Here is a 23766-nt window from a genome sequence, read left to right on the forward strand (position 1 = left end):
TATTCATTAGTAATAAGAAAAAAAATGATAGATATCATCATCATCATCATATCAGCCGATGGACGTCCACTGCAGGACATAGGCCTTTTGTAGGGACTTCCAAACATCACGATACTGAGCCACCTGCATCCAGCGAATCCCTGCGACTCGCTTTGAATGACACATTGAAAACAGATTGTCTAGTTAAACAAACGGAGAATTTTTATTGAGAACTTATTGGGAGAAAGAAAGCTCAATATTTGTTTGTTCCACCCAGGACTCGAACTAATAAATGACCTTGTGATCTGAAGCCACATAAGCTAACCACTGAACTAACGGAGTTTTGCCCAAGGCACTAATAAGTATATACTTATATATTACACATAAATAGGTTATAAAAATATTATATTCTGTACTATCCAGAAATAAATGTCTGCTATCTCTATTACTTCCATGTTGACCAATCTTTCAGTCAGTAGACACGACTACACTTGTCAGAAACAGGACTTTGATATACGGTTACTAATACCTAATAGACAGAGGCCACAACGTTTTTTGTGTTTTTTTTAGAGCTTCTTAATCAGCAAATTCAATTAAACTTAACTAGGTGGACTGATTCGCTGGATGCAGGTGGCTCAGTATCGTGATGTTTGGAAGTCCCTACAAAAGGCATATGTCTTACACGTCCATGGACGTCCATCGGATGATATGATGATGATGATGATGATGATAGGTGGATTGAGGACATCAAGCAGGGAGCTGCTGGATGCTGGCGGCTCGAGATCGTTTTGTTTGGAAGTCCATGCAAGAGGTCTACGTCAAGCATTGATAAGTCAAGCACTAATAAAACCAATAAACAGAAACAAAACAGATTTAAAACTGCTTACTGTTCTCATACCATAATATACAGTGCATCATTGTATGATACATTGTCTTCTTGTCTCGTAGATTGAATCTAAGTCAACAGAAGCTGGATTCATCTCAGAACAGAAGATAGAGAAAGATTAATTGGTTTACTTTGAAACTAATGAGAATTTCTTGATATATAACATCTTTTGTGTCCATTTCCAAAGCTTGGGTCGCAATCGAAGAAGCGAACCGCCATGGCAGATATGAACACTACATTGTTTGTACGATGAAGCTGAAATTTAATTTCGGTCGCAAGTAGGCTACGTACAAAGGAAAGCCTCAAATACATATCTGGCGCGAAGCCTCCGTCCGACCATTGTGTCGGAGAGCAAGTTCTCCGACTACGCTATTCAGGTCAACCTCGGGGAATCATTTTACGAGCTCGTTTCAAGTATTTCAGCAAAATTTCAGATAAGGATGAAGCTCCGCCGGATCGACTTTTTATCTTTATCGTTTTAACAAGATTCTTTAAGAGCAAATAGCGGGTATATGAGCTTGCTGTATATTGTGTACGTACTTCTGGGTTTTCATAACTTTTCAGTTGTGTGCATTTTATGAAATTATATATCACGTGTCTCAAACGGTGAAGGAAATCATCGCAAGGAAACCAGCATACCTGAGAATTTCTAATTTCTAAATTCTCTAGATGTCTGTGCCTAGTCAATCCGCATTGGGCTTGCGTGGTGGATTATTGGGTAGGTCTCTCAGTTGGAGAGGAGATCCATGCTCAACAGTGAGCCGAATATGGTTTGCTAAGGATGATGATGAATTCTGGGTTACAGCTTTGTTATTCCTGTGCCGCTTCGGATTCGCTTATCAAATATATGTACCTACTAACACACGTTCACACAAGATGACAAGACAAGATCATGGAAGATGCTTAGCTTTGTTTCTAAGAGAGAAAGACGCATTTGTGTGTAATACTGAAAGAGCGCTAGCAAAACAGTAAGGGGTTGGAACTAAACGCCACACTTCTCTCTATAAGTGCGTATATCTCTCTCTGAATACCTTAACAAAGAATTATAATAGTTTACACACATAAACGTTGAGGCATCCGTCCAGTAGTGACCTACGCTAGTGCAGTGTTTGTCCATCGCCCACAGGCGACTCTAAAACCCCTCCGTCCGATTCATACGTCAGGCCACGGGCGCTCCGTGGTTTGTACGCAATACGAATTACATAGAATTCTAGATCACCCTACAATAGCCCAATATGCGAATCAGCTCTCGAACTTATTTTGAGACAGCCGCCACCCACTCCAAGCAACTAGTGGTTAAGATTTGCAACTACACCCCCGATTCCAACGCCTATTGTAGAACAAGTCGCCCAAACGCCCAAAAAAACGTCCTTACGATCCTGACGTTGAAATAACGAACAACAATGCTTCCCAGGCAATATACGAAGACGAAGTCCCCAATATCTGAAGTCACCCGGACGTGGGTTTCTAAACTCACGATCTCAGGGGCGCCCGGACTGATACACTCAGGCAGGTCCGAGTCTCAGAGGAGACGTCCTGAGAGAGTCGTTCCGCCCATCTACTCTGCTTCTACTTTCGAGCTCCATCATGCGATGCTTCTGCGCTCGCTTAAACCCGCTGAGGTCCCATTATGAGCCTACGGCACTTACAGATTGAGTAAAAAAAAGTTGAGGTTGCTTTAATACTACATCCAAAGTTTCAATACAAGTAAGTTTAATACTACACTGTCTTCCTGGATTATAACAGCTATACCTACAAGAGACAGAGGCAAATGCTCACATAGCTAATAACAGAATTACCTACATAGGATTGTATGGAACACTACAGTACTGTGATCCCTATTACGAGCAAGATCTAATAACAGGCAAATTACAATTGAACAGGTAGGCACACAGTGGTTAGATTTAGGTCAACCATTGCTTGACATAGTACAAGTACAATTAGTATGTACTCGTATCTATGCTCAGTAACAGAGAGAGTTTAACAAACGATTTTAGCCTATCTGTCCGTATGCCTGTCCATCAACCGTTTGACCAAATCTTTATTTTTAAGTTTTTTGAAGTTCTTTGAAATTGCAGGTATTATTTTGTAGGTGTATGCGCTGGTCTGTTGTATAAATAGTTCTTTTTACTCAAAAAAATTCATAATATATATTCAAAAACTCCATGTCCCCTCTCCTGTGAGGAAGCTTGGAGGCCATTCCACCTTCACACAAGAAGTAAAACTATAAGAAATTGTAATGTTGTCATAAACAGTAAATAATAGTGAATATTTTTTTTAAAAGAGCAACTGTGCAACTGTTGAGTTTCTTGCCGGTTTCTTCTCAGCAGAACCTGCCTTCCGAACCGATGATAAAATTTTTACTGACAACTGACGTGTCAAAAGCGCTTGTAAATTGATCCTACTTGTAAAAATAAAATAAATGCTTTTTGATTGTTTTTTTTTATTTGAAGGAAGCCTGTGATAATGATGTTTGATAAAAAAGGTAAAAAAAAATCACTGAATCTGTTTTGGTATAAGTAAATGCTTACATTGTCCTACATTGCAACTGTCATGGGAGCGATCACTGCATGTACCATAAAGTCTCACATTAAATAAAAGTTACATTGTAAGAGGGCGCAGTCAACTGACACAGTTGTATGTAGGTCACAATGAAAAATATTGTACTCCTCCTCTTCAATATATTCTGAAATATACAAATATCATATATAAATCAATTTTGTAAAACGATAGGATGAAATTTTTCCGAGAATTTCCTGACTGCGGGATAGAATATGTTTTCCGAACTGAGAGCTTTTTTTTATCCGGGCAGTGATTGGTTTATGGCGAGAGAAAAACTATTATTACTTTAAAAAGGATTATTTTATCCAATAATTGAATCAGCGTGATCGGCTTGAGCTCAAAATTTTCTATCCTATTAGATGAAGCCTTAGGCTTAAGGTTCGCGCCACGACTTATCTCGTAAAGAAAAAAGTTACAGATTGCCGACCAATAGCGTTGAACTGGAAACATTGCTCTTGGCTTTCCGGTTCCAGTTATTGGTCGACTATGTATTTTATCTTCACGAGATATATCGTGGCGTCGTAGGTCTACTGGTCTCTTTAAGACCACGTCTCCGTGACTCAACGATGGATCTTTAAAATAAACTGACCATAATTATGATGGTCACTTGATGATAAAATCAGTCATTCATAATTGATTGATTTTACAATTTTTGTGAATCACAGTATCAATTTGTATTTTATGAAAAAGGTTTACAATAAAGGGTACCTAATAGAATATCCCTATTAGAAACGACTTTCACTCATCTGTTCAATAGATGAAAAGTGTTTTATATCAAAAAATATATTACCTAAAATTTCCTTGTCAAACTATTATTAACCATTTTTGATTTGATTATTTATGATAGTTTGCCCAGAAGTTTTTTTAGGTCGCTTACTCACAATATATTTTTTTACGTACTTGATTTAAACACTTTTCATCCATTAAACAGATGGGTGAAGGTCGTTTCTACTACGGATCTTAGACTATAAAGGTAGGATACGACTCACAGGCGCGTTTATGTGTAAAACTGAAGAGGAGTCAGCAAATCAAATAGGTACAAGTATTTGTTTATCAGCAAAATTATATAATTTTGTCTCTGCAAGGTTGCAACGGTTTTATGGTAAACAAGTTTGTGTTAATAACTAACGCTAACGCTACTTTTTTTTTTATTCTTTACAAGTTAGCCCATGATTACAATCTCACCTGATGGGAAGTGATGATGCAATCTAAGATGGAAGCGGGCTAACTTGTTAGGAGGAGGATGAAAATCCACACCCCTTTCGGTTTCTAGATGACATCGTACCGGAACGCTAAATCGCTTGGCGGTACGTCTTTGTCGGTAGGGTGGTAACTAGCCACGGCCAAAGCCTCCCACGCTCACCACTGCGCCACGGAGGTCGTCAAACTTCAGTTCACACACAACTTGTCATATTCACTTGTCCACTACTACAATAAATTGTCATATTCACTTATCCACTACTACAAACAAAGCTAAAACTTCGCTATAAAATGGAATATGTATGAAAGAGATCATGGAAAAAATGCATACGTCCACTATCTGATCTCCCCATAAAAGATTTATGGAACGCCTGACGTTTACGGTTAAAGGGGCGGTTATGGGTTGGCCAGTTGGGGTTTTACTCAATCATCACGTTACGATGACATGTTTCTATGTTAATTGTGCTGCTGTAAATCAAATTGGGTCACTAGAAAGAATACAATTTAAACTTTCTTTCAATGATATAACTACTTGTTGGACCCATTAACAAAACGTATTCGTGACCTTACTACTTAAACTGTACTATACAGGGTGCTGGGAATTATTTCCCATACCTTGAAGGTTTTGACGAGTCTCCTAAAGGAGCTGAACTGCAAAACTTATATTTTATTAAATAAAAAATTTGACGTTTGACGACCTCTGTGGCGCAGTGGTATGCGCGGTGGATTTACAAGACAGAGGTCCTGCGTTCGATCCCCGGCTGGGGAGATTGAGATTTTCTTAATTGTTCCAGGTCTGGCTGGTGGGAGGCTTCGGCCGTGGCTAATTACCACCATACCGGCAAAGACGTACCGCCAAGCGATTTAGCGTTCCGGTACGATATCGTGTAGAAACCGAAAAGGGGTGTGGAATTTCATCCTCCTCCTATCAAGTTAGCCCGCTTCCATCTTAGACTGCATCATCACTTACCATCAGGTGAGATTGCAGTGAAGGGCTAACTTGTAAAGAAAAAAAAAACTTTTTATGTTTTCGTACAAAGTAATTCAAATAATTCCGATTATCCACGTAACACACGCATAACACACGCCTTCAATCCTTGCATTTTAAAATTTTAAAGTTTGTCTGCGTCATAATTATAAGTATGCATACACATTTTAAGCTCTATTTACAAAAGAAATATTATTTACTCCAAAAATATTAATTTTAGAACAATTAATTTTTGGTAAAGAACCCCAGAAATATGGGAAATACTCCCCAGCACCCTGTATAATATATGTGATATTAAACGTCAGTTGGACAAAAGTATGAACGTAGCGATCCATGCAGCTTTCCTTTCGTTTCCGTATTTCCTCCTAGTTGACTTTGATGCGTCCGAAAACAATTAATATTGTCCAACAAGATTGCACTTAATTTTAAATGTCTTTAATTACTCTGCAAAATCGGTTCTAAGCTTGTAATTTTATGTTATTTAAAAATAAAACCTTATTAACCAGTTTGAAGGGCATCGTTGCTGTTGTAAGTTACAGTTAAATAAAGTTTAAGCGTTTCTGCCTTAGGTTGACAGGCACACAGATTTTACGTCAGGGCCGGATTAAGGAGGTCAAGGGGAGGACGAATTTACTAGTGTCCGCTAGTCTTTAACAAAAATTTAGGGACACAATTTAGTATTTTAAGTGAATCTAAAAGTATACTTCTTCTTCTTCTTCTTTGTCGTTACACTCTTGACAGAGTGGTCGTGGTCGTCATTTGGGTGCGGTGGTAAGCCTCACTGTCCGTCGTCATTCCTCCCGTAGTGTGGCTCTTCTAGAACATTCGTGGAGCGATCCATGGAGAGCGGTTTTTACTTGGTCAGTCCAGCGCATTGGTGACCTGTCACGTGCTGTTGAGCCATCCACCTTTCCTTGCACCACAAGTCTCTCTATGGACGTATCATCTTTTCGTGTAATATGACCAAAGAAAGTCAGTATGCGACATTGGACTATGCAAGAAAGACGCTGTTTAATGCTCAAATAAAAAGTATATAAGGACAACATAAAGCTAATTATACAGGGGCAAAGCCTTCAAAATAATTCAAATGTTGACGGCGGATGCTCCTGGTAAATAATTCATAAGTCTCTAAGTGACGTCACAGTTGGCAAAGCGGTCCACAGTGTGGTAACTTTAGGGCAAGCCGCTGATATAGTTTACTGTTCTATTTTTTTCTTGAAACTCTCGAAAGTTTAAACACTAACTTTACTTTTACACTTTTATCTAAGGTCACGTACGAGTATAAAATTAATCACCTCTATGTTATAAGTGACGTCACAATTTGCAATGAGTAAATATTAGACAGAGAAGTAAATAGTTTGTGTTGGGCGTGCTACGGCAAAACTCTCGAAAGTTCAAACACTAACTTTACTTTTTGTTATCTAAGATCACATATACGAGTATAAAATTCATCACCCCTATGTTATAAGTGACGTCACAAGTTGCAATGAGTAAATATTAGACGGAGAAGTAAATAGACAAAGTGTTGGGCGTGCTATTGTAAGACACTATATTTACTATGTTGAGATCGTACATTGACCCATTTTTACTATCTATACTAATATTATAAAGCTGAAGAGTTTGTTTGTTTGATTGAACGCGCTAATCTTAAGAACTACTGGTCCGATTTGAAAAAAATTTTAGTGTTAGATAGCCCATTTATCGAGGAAGGCTATAGTATATATATATCATCTCCGTATTCCTACGGGAACGGGAACCACGCGGATAAAACCGCACGGCGTCAGCTACTTATAATTTTTTTTTATTATTCTCTACAAGTTAGCCCTTGACTACAATCTCACCTGATGGTAAGTGATGATGCAATCTAAAATGGAAGCGGGCTAGGACTTGTTAGGAGAAGGATGAAATCCACACTCCTTTCGGTTACTACACGACAACGTACCGGAACGCTAAATCGCTTGGCGATACGTTTTTGTCGATACGGTGGTAACTAGCCACGGCCGAAGCCTCCCACCAGCCAGACCTGGACCAATTCAGGAAACCTCAATCTGCCCAGCCGGGGATCGAACCCAGGACCTCCATCTTGTAAATCCACCACGCACACCACTGCGCCACGGAGGCCGTCAAATATTTAATTAAAGCTGTATAATATGGATAACAGAGTTTAACAATACGTTATTTTTCCCAGCGCGTCTGCAAATAATATGACGAGCTCAAATATTTCACCGCGTAGCTGTCCAAAACTTTTGACATTCCGTTTGTGCATAATTATTTGAGGGACCGTTCAGAACTGAATATGCAAAGGATTGTGAAATATTTCAAATGTGTTATAAAGTTAGATTGTAAATATTTCTATAAATGAGAAAGTTAGTGTGTTTGTTAGTCATACAAGCCTCACATATGCATGTGTTGAGCACGAGACTCCTCTCAGAATGAGAGGGGTTAAGCCTTTGTTTGACACCCGTCAAGATTTATTCAATTAAGAAAATTACATATTTGGTATGCAGGTTTCCTTAAGATGTTTTCCTTCATCGATTGAGACACGTGATATTGTCTACTATACTGTCTTTAGAGTTTAGTTTTAAATAACAAACAAAATTTACAATAAATAAAATAGTAGGTATGCTAATTAAAAAAAAGAAAGTATTCTGCTCTATCCATTGACTACTTTTTATTAAACGGGACATAAACTGTGATGGTAGGAGTAGGATTTGAACGTAACTTTGGGACGTCCTCGCTTAAATGATTGATACTGAGCCAAGTGAAACTAAGGGAAACTCTGTATGTTGCGTTTTTGTTCTCTGTACGTGGTTTAGTTTAGTAGGAGACTGATTGAGGAAAAACAATAGTAAAGCCCAAAATACGTGACTAATGTTTTTTTAGAATAAAAGTAATTATACTTTTTTCAATACACGACATTGCCATCTAGTCCCAAAGTATGTACTATGGCTACGACAACTGATGAATATTATACACTGGTTTCACCCGCGTGGTTGCCGTTTTCGTAGGAATATGGGGATAGCATATCCTCCTTCCTCGACAAAGTAGTTCCTGAGATTAGCGCGTTCAATCAATCAATCAATCAAACAAACAAACAAACAAACAAACAAACAAACTCTTCAGCTTTATGATATTAGTATAGATAAATATATTTATACAGGGGGCTCGGGAGTATTTCCCATAACTTCAACGTGTTGACTAGTCCACTTAAGGGAGCCGAACTGCACAACTAAATTTTTTCAACTAAAACAAAAATCTTTTTTTGTTTTCAAACAAAGTAATTAAAATAATTCCGACTATCCATGTAACACACACCTTTAGGTAAAATTAAGAGAAATATTTTATTATTCAATGTATTAAACAAGTTAAGATGATGATGACAGTCCTAGACTACATTTTTGACGAGAGCGACGACCTCTGTGGTGAAGTCATTTTAAAGCAACCTGTATAAACCTCCCAGATATTGGAAAACATTTGTTAATCACACAAACAGTGTCCAGTTCATCATCTTGCATTCGACGGCTGATCGTAGGCCTCTTTTAAGTAGCTCCAACCAGCTCTAACTTTGGCTTTTTGCATCCAATCGATGGCAGCCACCTTTCGAAGGTCGTCGCTCTACCTAGTGCCTATTTTACAGTTGTGAGTATCAAACCCTTGGATACAGTTCGTAGTTACTATCCAGGGCGCCATTTCTTTTTTTATTTTTACTAGTTAGCGAGGGCTATCTTGTAAAGAATTAAAAACCTCCGAAGATAACTCATCGTTAGTCTGATGCAATTTAAGATGGAAGCGGGCTAACTTGTTTGAAAGAGGATGAAAATCCACACCCCTATTGGTTTCTATACGACATACCGGAACGTTAAGTCTCTTGGCGGTACGTCTTTGAAGAGTTTGTTTGTTTGATTGAACGCACTAATCTTAAGAACTACTGGTCCGATTTGAAAAAAATTTTAGTGTTAGATAGCCCATTTATCGAGGAAGGCTATAGTATATATATATCATCTCCGTATTCCTACGGGAACGGGAACCACGCGGATAAAACCGCACGGCGTCAGCTACTTATAATTTTTTTTTATTATTCTCTACAAGTTAGCCCTTGACTACAATCTCACCTGATGGTAAGTGATGATGCAATCTAAAATGGAAGCGGGCTAGGACTTGTTAGGAGAAGGATGAAATCCACACTCCTTTCGGTTACTACACGACAACGTACCGGAACGCTAAATCGCTTGGCGATACGTTTTTGTCGATACGGTGGTAACTAGCCACGGCCGAAGCCTCCCACCAGCCAGACCTGGACCAATTCAGGAAACCTCAATCTGCCCAGCCGGGGATCGAACCCAGGACCTCCATCTTGTAAATCCACCACGCACACCACTGCGCCACGGAGGCCGTCAAATATTTAATTAAAGCTGTATAATATGGATAACAGAGTTTAACAATACGTTATTTTTGTAGACACAACGGATATATGCGTAGCTTAAGTGCTATTACGTTATGCGTTAATTAAAAGATAATCTATAATCTATGGTTTAATGATTTATTTTTTGTATTTTAACTCTTTAATTTTTATATCATTTTAACCTATTCAATGGATTAAAACATTTTTACTAACTAAATTTAAAAGTAAAGAAAGTAAAGTAAAGTAGTATAATTAAAGAATTCTAGTAAATGAATACTTCTGCTTCTATAAAAGGATATCACTATATTAAACGGCGGATGATATTTAAATATAGGAATATAGAAAATAATTTCCCAGCGCGTCTGCAAATAATATGACGAGCTCAAATATTTCACCGCGTAGCTGTCCAAAACTTTTGACATTCCGTTTGTGCATAATTATTTGAGGGACCGTTCAGAACTGAATATGCAAAGGATTGTGAAATATTTCAAATGTGTTATAAAGTTAGATTGTAAATATTTCTATAAATGAGAAAGTTAGTGTGTTTGTTAGTCATACAAGCCTCACATATGCATGTGTTGAGCACGAGACTCCTCTCAGAATGAGAGGGGTTAAGCCTTTGTTTGATACCCGTCAAGATTTATTCAATTAAGAAAATTACATATTTGGTATGCAGGTTTCCTTAAGATGTTTTCCTTCATCGATTGAGACACGTGATATTGTCTACTATACAATCTTTAGAGTTTAGTTTTAAATAACAAACAAAATTTACAATAAATAAAATAGTAGGTATGCTAATTAAAAAAAGAAAGTATTCTGCTCTATCCATTGACTACTTTTTATTAAACGGGACATAAACTGTGATTGGTAGGAGTAGGATTTGAACGTAACTTTGACGTCCTCGCTTAAATGATTGATACTGAGCCAAGTGAAACTAAGGGGAACTCTGTATGTCGCGCTTTTGTTTTCTGTACGTAGCTTAGTTTAATAGGAGACTGAGGAAAAACAATAGTAAGGCCAAAAATACGTGACTAATGTTTTTTTTTATTTTTATTTTTTTCTATTCTTTACAAGTTAGCAAGGGCTATCTTGTAAATAGAATAGAAAAAAATCCTGACGATAAGTCGGTTGGCGGTACGTCTTTGCCGGTAGGGTGGTAGCGACGGCGAAGCCTCCCACCAGCCGAGGATCGAATCTAGGACCTCCGTCTTAAAAATCTACCGCGCTTACAACTGCGCCACGGAGGCCGTCAAAATAAAATCAATCTTCAACGGCTTTTCACTAGCACTTCATGCAGCCCAATGCAACCTGTGTGACCTATGCAATAGATATTCGTGTGATCAATGAAATCCCATTGATACGGGAGATTGGAAAGGGGATTTGGAGTGATCGTCCTCTATATAGTCTGTAGCCATATAGCTCTCAGCTCAATACTGAATGCACTCATATTGATTTGATTGCATACAATCGTTACAGAGTGTAACTATATCGGCTGTAATGAATAACATACACGCTTAACATTGTGATAAATTATGTGTTAATTGTTGTTCCTCGCATAAAATTATATATATCTCAAATAATTATAGCTTCGTGTTAAGGCGGATTTACATTTGTCTGACGTGACGTGTCGTAACGCATCAGAACAGAATAGGTATTATACATTTTGTATGGCGACGTTTACACTTATGTGTTGTGACCATAGAGGAATTAGAAAATGGAGATGCATCGCACTCAAATTGACGAACAAAATTGTCTCTTTACACGACGAAAACGATTACAACAATGAAACATCGATTTTTGGTCTTAGATTTTTGATCTTTGCCAGAGGGGTAACGGTTAGCAAGGCAGGTCCTGTTATTTAAATGGTCAAAGGTTGTGACATGTGATGTCTTCTGATGTGTCGCTTACAAAATGCATGATACCGATTCTGTTCTGATGTGTCACAACACAACACGTCAGACAAATGTAAATCCGGCTTTAGATAGCTCATGGCGCTCATATCATATTTAACAAAAATATTCTAAACAATTTTCGTGAGTTTGCGTGTTTTACCAAACTCTGTATAGTATATACGCTTCAGCTTTGTTTTAATAATTTAAAAATTGTACAGGATCACGAGAATTCTGTCAAAAATGAAAATGAAATGAAAAATAAAAAAATTAAAATTAAAATAGAACATGAAAATATGTCTAGGTCGGTCTAAAATATTGAGCTTTTCTATTTTCAGTAAAAATTCTCAGCCCAGAGTTCGGAAATTGGTGGTGTGAGTGGTGATATCCTATGCATTCGGTCCCGGTTATTATTATTAACATATTACTATCGGAGTAGGTCGTTAAAAAATCAATATTATAAGCCCGCCAACCTGCATTGGAGCAGTTTGGCGGGTTAAATTCAAAAAACTCAAAATTATTTTTTTTCAATTAGGGTCATTTTACAAGCACTTTTAATACTTCAGTTGACTATTTGTAAAGAATCTACCACTGGTTCGGAAGGCAGGTTCTGCTGAGAAGAAACCGGGAAGAACCTCAACAGATGCAGATGCTCTTTAAAAAAAAACATACAATATTATAATTTACAATTGATGACAACATTACAATTTCACAAGGTGGGGAAGCTGATCCATATCCCCATTTCCATATCCCCTCTCTGATAAAGAGGGAGGAAGGTCTGGCCCTGTAGATTGGTTAAAATAGGCTGATAATGAGGATACAAATTATAATAAACATAAATTACTCCTTTGTTAGAATATTGAACAAGTTATTTTACTGAATTCCAAATCAGAATGCCAAAAATGACGATATGCGAGAAGCATTTTCGAGATTCGGTATTCCAGCCTTACCTCTTGGTATCCACGGTATGGCACGTACTATGTCCCAGATTGTCGGCAATTTGTCGATGCTCGTCGGAATTGACTGGCCTACAATCTTTGAATTTGCTGAAATATAAATAAATACATGGAAAATTTTAATAAATATAAGTTATTGATTTAATAACGATTTCTACGACGCCAAAGTCTTAAGATATAATTTAATTTAAGTAGTTTTAATATTATTAAAATAATACTTGTAAGTACCCTTGGTAATATAAAGGGAAGTTTTTTTTTTGTAGAGAGAATTGATATGGTAGTAGGTATTGCATGTTGTTGTATCTAAGTAGGTATGTAACTATAAAACATAACAGATAGACAGATCTGTTAACACTTTGGTTCTAAAAAGTACACAATCTACACTTCAAAACTGATTTTACAGAGAAAAATAAATGTGTCCCCAGTTTCTCCTACCTACAGTACACGACAGTTGTAAGTAAAACATTCAAGAGTTTTTATTTTTTTCAAGTAGAATAAATTGGAAAAAATCGTCACGTAAGCCCTCATTCGCACGAGAGCTTTTTTAACGGACGTTAAAAAAGTGTTCAAATACAAAAAATGCATTCCTCAGTAGGTATATTATATATAAGCAGCGTTTATAAAACACGACGTTTTTTTGTCGAGAAGTGTTGCATTTTCAATTTTGGGCATAAGAAATGTCTTCATTCAACTTCATACTATTTATAATTGAACGCTTTTTTTAAAGTCTGTTAAAAACTCTCGTACGAATGGGGGCTTAGCTCTCATTCCCACACGATTTAAAAAAAGGATGCGTAAAATACAACCAAGGCAGGCGTAGCGTATAGTATGAAGTTGAATGAAGGTCTATTTCCAATGCCCAAAATTGAAGTATTCAATTATCAGGATATGTCTGTATTGTGACACTCAAAGTACCAGGCTAACAGAGATTCTAAGAGTTTGGTTAATACTACAATTTTTTTATTAAATAGCAGCTTATTTAAGCACGCTTGGGTGTAAGCTGGTAAATGCATTACGAGACGAACGGACGAGAGGGAGAGAAGAAGTTTTACTATCGTGTGGTCTAAAGAACACTAGATCTTTTATGACGGAAAGAGTTTCTGTCTTCGTCGTATAAAAGTCGTTAATTTTACCTGAATTCGTGAGAGTCGGGGGATTTTCAACTAATCGAATATCTTTCATCATCATTGTCATCACTAACAACCCATAGTCGACTCACTGTTGAGCACGGGTCTCTTCTCATAATTAGACGTGAGGCTAATTGCTAGGCTGGCCCAATGCGGATCGGCTGACATTAAGTAATTTCTTAGGTATGCAGGTTTCCTTGCGATATTTTTCCTTCACCGTTTGAGACACGTGATATTTAATTGCTTAAAATGCACATAACTGAAAAGTTGGATGTGCATGCCCCAGACCAGATGCGAACCTATGCCCGAATCGAAGTCTGTCTGTCGACTGGGCTGTCACGGCTTCTTGAAGGTCTTAAAACTGTAGTAAATTAGCGATTTATGTCAGACATCTGGTGGTATGTAATTCGGGCGGTGGCGCGTACATATTCAATATTGGCGAATCACTTGAATATTACGTAGATTTTCCGAAGAAATTTGCGTCTTCAAAGCTTATGTAAATGTGAGTAATTCTCTTTTAGGGTATTCTGCCGCAACGAATACATCAGCCTGTGTTGACGGTCGTGATTGAATCTGAAGTTTGTTTACGTGAGTTCAGTGTTGTTTAAGTAATAATACTAATGCGAGCTTTTTGTTTACAATATTGTTTTACCCCCAGCCACAGAGTACATAAATATGTACAAGTACAAAGGGTGGACAATATAAAAGAGTGGACGGAGTTAAGCTATCCATAGCTAAAGGTACCGCTAAAAAAAGGAAAAGTCAAAAAAAAAGTCAAAATTCATTTATTTCATACTTAGTTTACAAGCACTTTTGAAAGATCAAGATTATGTCATAATTTAATTTAATCTAATGGTGGTAATAATAGTCGAAAACTTAAAACTAAAGTTTGGAACCCTCGTGTTCCAAACGCGCCTTGGTCCGAGAAGAGCCCACAACAAACTCAGCCAAGGGTTTTTTTTTTCACCACCATTTTACAAACTTATATAAAACTAAGCACACAGTCGTATATTACTGTTTATCACCAAGCTTTTTTTATCATTAATATAATCATTAACACTATAATAAGCCTTTCCCAAAAGCTTTCGCTTAATAAACACTTTGAAGTTTTTGAAGACATTCCAGTAGCTTCATGTGGTAGTTTATTATAAAAACGTATGCAATTGCCCTTAAAAGAATTACTAATCTTTTGTAACCTAGTATGGTGTACAAAAGCATTTCACTTATTGACCTCCGAACGTCAGTTTGAAATACGATGATGATGAATGATGAGGCTATGATATCTACCGTCATCCTTACTGTTATGAGCTGCTGTGAGAATCAGCGAATACATTGTACTGAGAATTTAAAAGAAGCACAGTCAATTGCAAGTTGTCTAGGGATAGAGCATTAAAGCGAGAGCTTTTGTTGGATATTTGCCAACGAGTTGTTAACAAGCTCGTGCTTAATGTAAGAGATCTACATTCTATAGATCTCTAAGATTAAAAACTCGTGTGAATAATAGAGTAGGACACAGGTTAGTTATACTCCTTATCAGGGCCGGACCGTCCATACGGCGAAAAGAGCGGTCGCTCCAGGCGCCAAATCCTAGGGGGCGCCGAAATGGTAAAGACAAGATCGAAAAGAAATTTATGTGATGAATTTACGTGCGCGAAAGGTGCCATATTTGGATCTCGCTCCATTCTAAAATTTACCTCGGTCCGGCGCTGCTCCTTATAACCAAACAATCAAACCTCTGCTACAATGATGGATTCTAATCCAAAGCAAAGGTCTTATGGGAATTATTCAACGTTATAGTTGTTTAGCCAGAAAATTCCCAAAGGAACTGTTAATGTAAACGGGTTTCCTTCACCTCTATTATTCGTGAGAGAGTATGAACCTGATATATGAAGTATCAAGCTCTCGATGCTAATATAGATTCAAAGTTCTCTATTGGATCACTAAATATATCATAAGTTCTAAACGCTTATGCTATTGGCTAGAAAATGGTTTATTCAATGGTTAGAATAATATTACATAACTAGAAATACAATTTTATTTCAAATGACAAAATCAGGTAATCTACCACGTAAGTGCCTATAGAATATTTGCGTAAAAAGTAGACTTTAACCCCCATTCGCACGTTCAAATACAAAAAATGCATTTTCAAGTATATGTTCACACGATAGCGTTTTTAAAACGCGACGCTTTTTTCGAGCAGTCAGTTGCATTTTCAATTTTGGGCGTTGGAAATAGACCTTCATTTAATTTCATACTATATTTGAACGCTTTTTTAACGTCCGTTAATAAAAATCTCGTGCGAATGAAGGATTATTGTGTGGTTCAACTCAAGGTTGTCATGATAAGTTAAGATTAAGATTATGAATTATGAAACAATTTGGGATTATGGCACGTCACATATGGCTGAGTTTTATTGAGATCGGACGTAGCAAAGACAATTGTCGCGTTTTTACTCGCAAGAGAGGAAGGGATATGGAGCTTAAGCCCACCAGAGTGCGTTAACGATTTACTATTGGATGTTGATAATTATTATTGTTCCGATAGTTGTTTCAGTCAATGTTCTTATACTGAAAAGCTTCGACGTCGACTTTAAGCAGCTTTCGCTTAACTGCTGGATCAAGGGTCGGAACACATACAGAACATACAGAAGGCAGTGATTTTTGAGACGGTGCAAGAGTAAAAAAAACGACGCGGTTCACCAGTATGACCACTGCTGTCAGTTACTTGAGCACTTAACAGTGGAAATCATAGTGGATTATTCAGCCTCTGGGTGTCGAATTCAACCTTTATGCGTTCCATAGATAATAGAAACCCCTCATGTGACAGAAGCTGGCGGCTGAATGCTGAATTACCGAAATCTGTCAGTAAATATCCCACAGCAGCAGGGTTGTTTTTTTTTTATAAATTTTTAATGGTGTTTTGTATTAATAACATTGTTAAAAATTAAATAAATGAATGAGAGTTAAAAATGACAGGGTTCGAAGGTATAACGAGCACCCCAGAGGCATAGGGGTGTAACACTACCATCTATCTTCCCAACTACTGTTTATTGAGTATTCCTGAGAAAAAGAAAAGCTAAATACATCATTCAAAACCCGATAAGGACTAGAACCCAGTCGGTACGTCATGATACAAAACTACATAGGCGCCGGATCATCAAGGCAGGCAGAACTGAAATAAATATTTTACCTTATTTTATATCACCATTAAAAGAAAATTATGGAATTCCAAAGGAAAAATTTTACCTTGGAATATAAAAAATCTATCTAATGGACTGCGATGAGGCGTAATTTTGTTTATTGTATCGTAAAAGTCCTATATTTTTATCTCATTTTGGGGGCTATAAAAGATACATTTTTCCGTACGGAATGTAACACGAAATAAGCAATAGGTATTTCGCTACATAACACCTAATCAATGGGTATTGTGAGATTTTGCACGTGGCCCCTTATGAGCCTTCTGTTGTGTACCTACTCCGGGTAACTATACTATATAACTTCTATACTATACTGTACTGTACTGTATACTGTATAACAATTATTTGGTTTGGCGTGGCTTATATAATTTCTTCTTTCTTGATTATGCTTTGTAGATAAGTAGAAACAGCTGGTACGAAGTAGTATTTAGGGAGGTGAAGCGTTGCTTAATGGTGGAACAGCAGCTTTATCTCAAACTCAAGTTCCTTCGGGCATGAAGATTCCAATAAGAGTTTGCTGCTTGGGGTTCTCTTTCACCATTCTATCATACTATTGTCAGACATAGCTGTAATCTACAACGTTCTGAAGTCGATTTCCCTCTAAATATCTATTCCTCCACATTATTCTAGTTCCCTCTAAATATCTACTCCTCCACGTTATTCTTTCGCCTGCAGACTTGTTCACTATCTTTGACGTATGCTAATTGACATATAAATTGAGATTGTATGTAAAAATGTCATCCGGTGTTTACTGGTGAAAATCACACAGTATGTAAATGACATTTTGTTAATTGATTTAATGTTTATTTTAATAAATTATTTTAATAAGGTAAAGACCTTAGTGGATATGCCAGCTGAGCTTCTGTGCTCGCCCAAACCCCTGGTGACATTGCTATGGTCCCATTAATAAAAAAAAATCTATACTAATATTATAAAGCTGAAGAGTTTGTTTGATTGAACGCGTTAATCTCAGGAGCTTACTGGTCCGATTTCAAAAATTCTTTCAGTGTTAGATAGCCCATTTATCGAGGAAGGCTATAGGCTATATATTATCCCCATATTCCTACGGGAACGGTAACCACGCGAGTGAAACCGCATGGCGTCAGCTAGTTCACAATAAAAAAGAAAAAGCACGGATGGACGGACGGACAGACAGACGGACACGGCGAAACTATACTCGCATTATTGAGGGTTCCTTGTGTACTACGGAACCCTAAAATGGAAGTAAATGTTTCATTATTAATTATGAATGAACAATATATTTTCACAAGGTAATGGAAAAACAAAACAAAAGAGGCACAAAAACAATGAAGCGGCAAAAAGACTAATTTCGAGTTAATTGGATCGAGCAAGTGTTTCTTTGCTCGACTTTCTCGACTCTACCCTTGCTTTGATCTTTAAAGTTAGTATCGACGTTCTGGAAAGCACTTTGATATAGGGTTTCCACGTCGAAATCGTTTGAGGACTATTTTTACATTATATTTAAATGAGTGTTGCTATACAAGACGAAGGATTTGCAATGATTTAAATACTAAAAATATAAGCATGTCTTTTTAAAAATAACCAATACTCCTTTCTCCTTTCAGCTATTTTTAATATGAAACGGAACAACGGATCTCGATGATAATGGGGCTCTTCTCGGACCAAGGCGCATTTGGAACCCTCGTAACTTTAATTTTAAGCTTTCGACTATTATTACCACATTAGATTAAATTAAATTATGACATAATCCTGACATTTCCAAAGTGCTTGTAGACTCAGCCTAATTGAAATAAATGAATTTTGAATTTATTGGGTATAATAAAATTAATGTAGATTATAGTCTCGCACTATGGTACTTTTTACTTGATGACAATCCTACCTGTGGTACCTAGACTTTTCGGACTCAAATCCAAACAGTCTATGGTTTTCCTTCTCTCATATTATTGATACGTACCTATTTAATTGAAGGTAATTGGTACCCTAGATTTTTTGGACTTAAACCCACGCTAGCTCTGGACTATTGCTCCTCTGCATCTCCTGCTCTTATAGAATCCTTTTAGAATTTAACCATAGAATGTCTAGACAAAACAGGAGTGATCCTTAATGAAGGTCGTCATAATACAGTGACAGATGGCAATCCTACGAGCACTGGCTCGGGAGTAAAGAAATTAAATGCGCCCACCTGCCGGCTAAGTTTATTACACAGATGTCTGCTGAAGAAGAGAAATATTTTCTTGAGGCCTGACACGTTGGAGTTAACATGTCGTAAAGTTAGACAGTTATTGCATTTGAAGGCTTTGCTGAAGTTTCCATACTTGAAGTATTCTTCAACAAATGAATTTCGTTTCAAAATACATTTTAAAGAAGTCGTTTTAGCTGATGATGTCCGCTTGGAATCAGGTTTTTCGTAGATATCTTTCTACGCTATGATGTTCATTGCTATGCCTATTCTACCAGAGCTAAACCTATACATATCTCTTGTCAGTTATATATAGCCAATTAGGTAGGTACTACTCGACCAAGCCAATTAGGCACCTGAGTATATTACGTCATGCAGGTTTCTGATAGAGTAGGTAAAAATCAAGAATAAAATGTTTATTATTACTGACGTAATATACTTACGTGCCTAGTTGCCAAGCCCACTAGGCGCTTGAGTATATTACATCATGTATAGGTTTCTGTTATGTAGTAAAATAAAACGGTAATAAAATGTTTATTATTGACAATCATTATTAACCCATATTCGGCTCACTTCTGAGCTAGAGTTACCTCTCAGAATGAGAGGGATTAGGCCAATAGTCCACCACGCTGGCCTAGTTCGGATTGGCAGACTTCACACACGCAGAGAATTAAGAAAATTCTCTGGTATGTTAGGTTTCCTCACGATGTTTTTCCTTCACTGTTTGAGACACGTGATATTTAATTTCTTAAAATACACACAACTGAAAAGTTGGACCGGATTCGAATCCACACCCTCCGGAAACGGAGGCAGAGGTCACATCCACTGGGCTATCACGGCTCTATATTGACAGTATTAATAAACATTTTATTGTTGATTTGGTCATAAATCTTTTCTGACTCAACAGTATTTTACTATCTCACAAAGACATCCGATCGGTACCAAAATCGTTATTGGATTTAGTATTATTGATCGAAGAATCCTTTTAAAACTTTATTTAGGTGCTCAGAAATCTTAAATTTCTCCACTTTTATAGCACGAACACCTGCTGGGGAGACTAAAGAGAAATGATATGTTAAAGTTACCGTGTCATAAAAGTGGCGACATTTATTGAGTTTGAAAACTTTGCGAGATGTTTGCCATTATTCAGATAAATCTCGCAGTGGCAGTTATGTGTAGCAAGAAGCATTGGCTTTCTATTCAAAATATTCAGTACGTTGAAAATAGCAAAATCAATTTTTCTGTTCAAGTAGGCTTAACAAATAATGTCTCTACCGGTTTGTAAGGCATTCCTACATGTCTTTACTTGAGCACAGTAATTTTTATTATTTTTATTTTGGATGGACTTTCTTTTTACTAGTGAACTGTAACGATGATCTCCCGTGTGTGGGACATAGCTTACAATATAGTGATTTGTAATGGTATCTTAAAATTGAACTGTAGATAGATGAGGTATCAACTAAAGGCCGTTTTCAATAACCTGCCCAAGAATACGGATAGATAGCTATCCTCGATTATCAGTAACAGTCAAACTATCTGTCAGTAGGTTGTTGAAAAGCAGATAAGAACAGAAAGATTTTCTTAACTTTAGTAAGCGAAATGGCGGATAGATAGGTTATTAAAAACGGCCGTAAGTAGGTAAGTTCAATTTTAATTGAGAATAAATTATTCTAATATTTATTTTTGCATTGTAGAGTGTGATAGTATACCTAGTTAACGTCATTACGTCACGAATATACAATTTGTACCAAAAGTAATACGCGACAGAATATATTCCTACCAATAGCTTGGCAACTTCGTTCCTAACACTCTCCGACACTCGATGTAGCGATGAATGAAAAACCCACGACCGATGCTCCTCACTTCCCCGCACGGACGATTTCACACCCGCGCAGTTTCCCCCCGTCGCCCGCATATCATGGGAGTGTCATCAACGAACTTGCCAGATTATAGTTATCAACAATAGCGGACTTGGCCTAACCTTCATTCATTTTAATTCAGAGCAACGATAACTATATTAAAATATCTTGCTCTGAATAGGGATGATGACAGTTTTTTAAATTGTATATAAATTAAGAGTATACTAATAGTAAAGCAATTTTGTAAAAGGAACAGGGTATCTGCGATCATTACTTTCGGAGCTACAGGGATTTAAAGGTCAGATTTGCGGCGCTGCCGCGGATCCCTGAAAAACGCCCCATACAAAATGGCTCGAAAAAATGACGTCATAGGCAATGTAATGATCGTTAGATTTGTATGCGCGTTCAAACAAAATTACTAATATCTTTGTTATTTGTGCGTTTATCTTTATAGTTCATATATTAAAAAATGTCACATTTAATGTAAGGAAGCTAAAACTGTATGAATTTTCATCTAATTACGATAAAAAAATTTTAGTAGTTTTTGAAATTTTATAATCTCATTTATTTTGCAAATATCCAGACAATCTTTGCTTTTTATGTATAAATTAGTTAACATTGACCCTATTTACCCGAATGTATCATAAAAATCAATATATTCAAACCTAGTCATCATCCCCATTGTACAGTTCGACTTTTTTATTTTTGATCGACTTCAAAAAGAAGGAGGTTCTCGAGTTGACTGGTATTTTTTTCGTATGTATGAAAGAACCACATGAAATAACACTGTCTGAAAAGCCTGAATATTTATTATATTTTAACATGACCGCCATCAAACTGATCAGCAGGTAGAACATAATAATTTAGATTATGAAGTCGGTTGTATTTTATTTATAACTAGCGGACGACCGCGACTTCGTCCGCCCATAGACCTTTTTAATCCAGCCCTTACAGTAGTATCACTGTAAAAATAGAGTAACTTCTCCCGTTTTCCCTACATTCCCTTCACTGCTCTGCTCCTATTGATCGTAGCGTGATAAAAAGTATATTATAACCCTCCCAGGAGTATGAAGAATAATTGTACCAGGTTTCGTTAAAATCCGTCGAGTTGTTTTGTTTCTATAACAAACATACAGGCAGACAGAAAAAAAAATCCTGATTGCATTTTTGGCATCAGTATCTATCCCTAATCATCACCTGATAGTTATTTTGGAAATATATTTCATGTACAGAATTGACCTCTACAGAGTTAGGCATAGTGATAATTTCACATACAAAATAATAAGATCATAGATACCTACGCCATTTTGCTGGTACGTCGGCGGATTATACCTACTCGTACGTATTAAACTTGTTACGTGCTCTTGGCTTAAGTTTATAGCATGTACGTTCGCAAGATTGAGTTTAATATACCAAGGATTACGTGTTAGAGCTGAGGTAATAAAGTAACTCTTACATTGCCTTTAAACTCGCGGCTGTGCGTTGCATCTTATGAATGACTTTGTCTGCGTGGAAACCCTGATCAACTTATAGAAAGACGTAATTAGACGTAGATAAATAAACCTTTTTTTACCCGCGTGCGTCAGAAATAGGTTGTAAGTAGGCATGTCCATTTCTTTGGCACGCCCTACAGCCCCAACGGCTGGACGTCTTTTTGTATATGAGGTGTCATTGAGTTTAGGCTTGGCTATATAAATTTTCGCAAATGATAAAAAGGTGGGGGCTGAGTTCGTTTTTTTCTCACCCTAACAATATGGGTATCAAATAAAAGTGAAAAGTCATAAAAAGATAATAACAAAAGGTCGTGAAAATATAATAACAAAAATATAGATATTTAATTACGTATAACTTACTGTTTTAACACAAATTGTCATTGTTAACGCTAGAAAGATGAATGGGAATGACATTTGCCATCAATAGGTCACGTGATCATGATCTGTCGGTCCCATACATTTTTCTAGTTTTCGAAGCGTTTGCGATCGTAGAAAGAGAATCGATGTGCGACTTGGATAGGGGGGCAGGAATGACATTGTCTGTAATTACACCATCTATATGAAATTCTAACGGAATACAATATGGTGCTACCTAAGAATGATCTATTAGAACTATGTTTCTCACCGCATGCGGCTCCATAAAGTATTTAAATATAATTTCATATAAATAGTGTGAACCTTGTTTTTGTCTTTTTAGTTACGCTAAAACAGTCGGGTTTTTATATTTTTCTTTTTATTGAATTGAAATAATAATATAAAGATATAATAGAATATATTAACGTTAAGAAGAAAGGTGAGAAGCGACTTTGTTTTAATTAACTACGTATATATTAAGTCTCAAGGGACATCTTTTAAACACGATCAATATCCTTCCTTTCCTCTAACTAAGCGAAAAGTTGGTGGATATGACAATAGAACGATAGTCAGGTTACGAATCTTAGTCTATTTAAGATTAATATCAGCCACTAGCGGAGCAAAGGGGGATGTATATTGATACCTTCCTTATGTAAGGAATTTTCATTCTTACTTATACCTAAAGGTATTCTGTATAACAATCGAAATTACACT

This window comes from Bicyclus anynana, chromosome 14 (assembly GCF_947172395.1).
Source record: "Bicyclus anynana chromosome 14, ilBicAnyn1.1, whole genome shotgun sequence".
Classification (NCBI taxonomy): domain Eukaryota; kingdom Metazoa; phylum Arthropoda; class Insecta; order Lepidoptera; family Nymphalidae; genus Bicyclus; species Bicyclus anynana.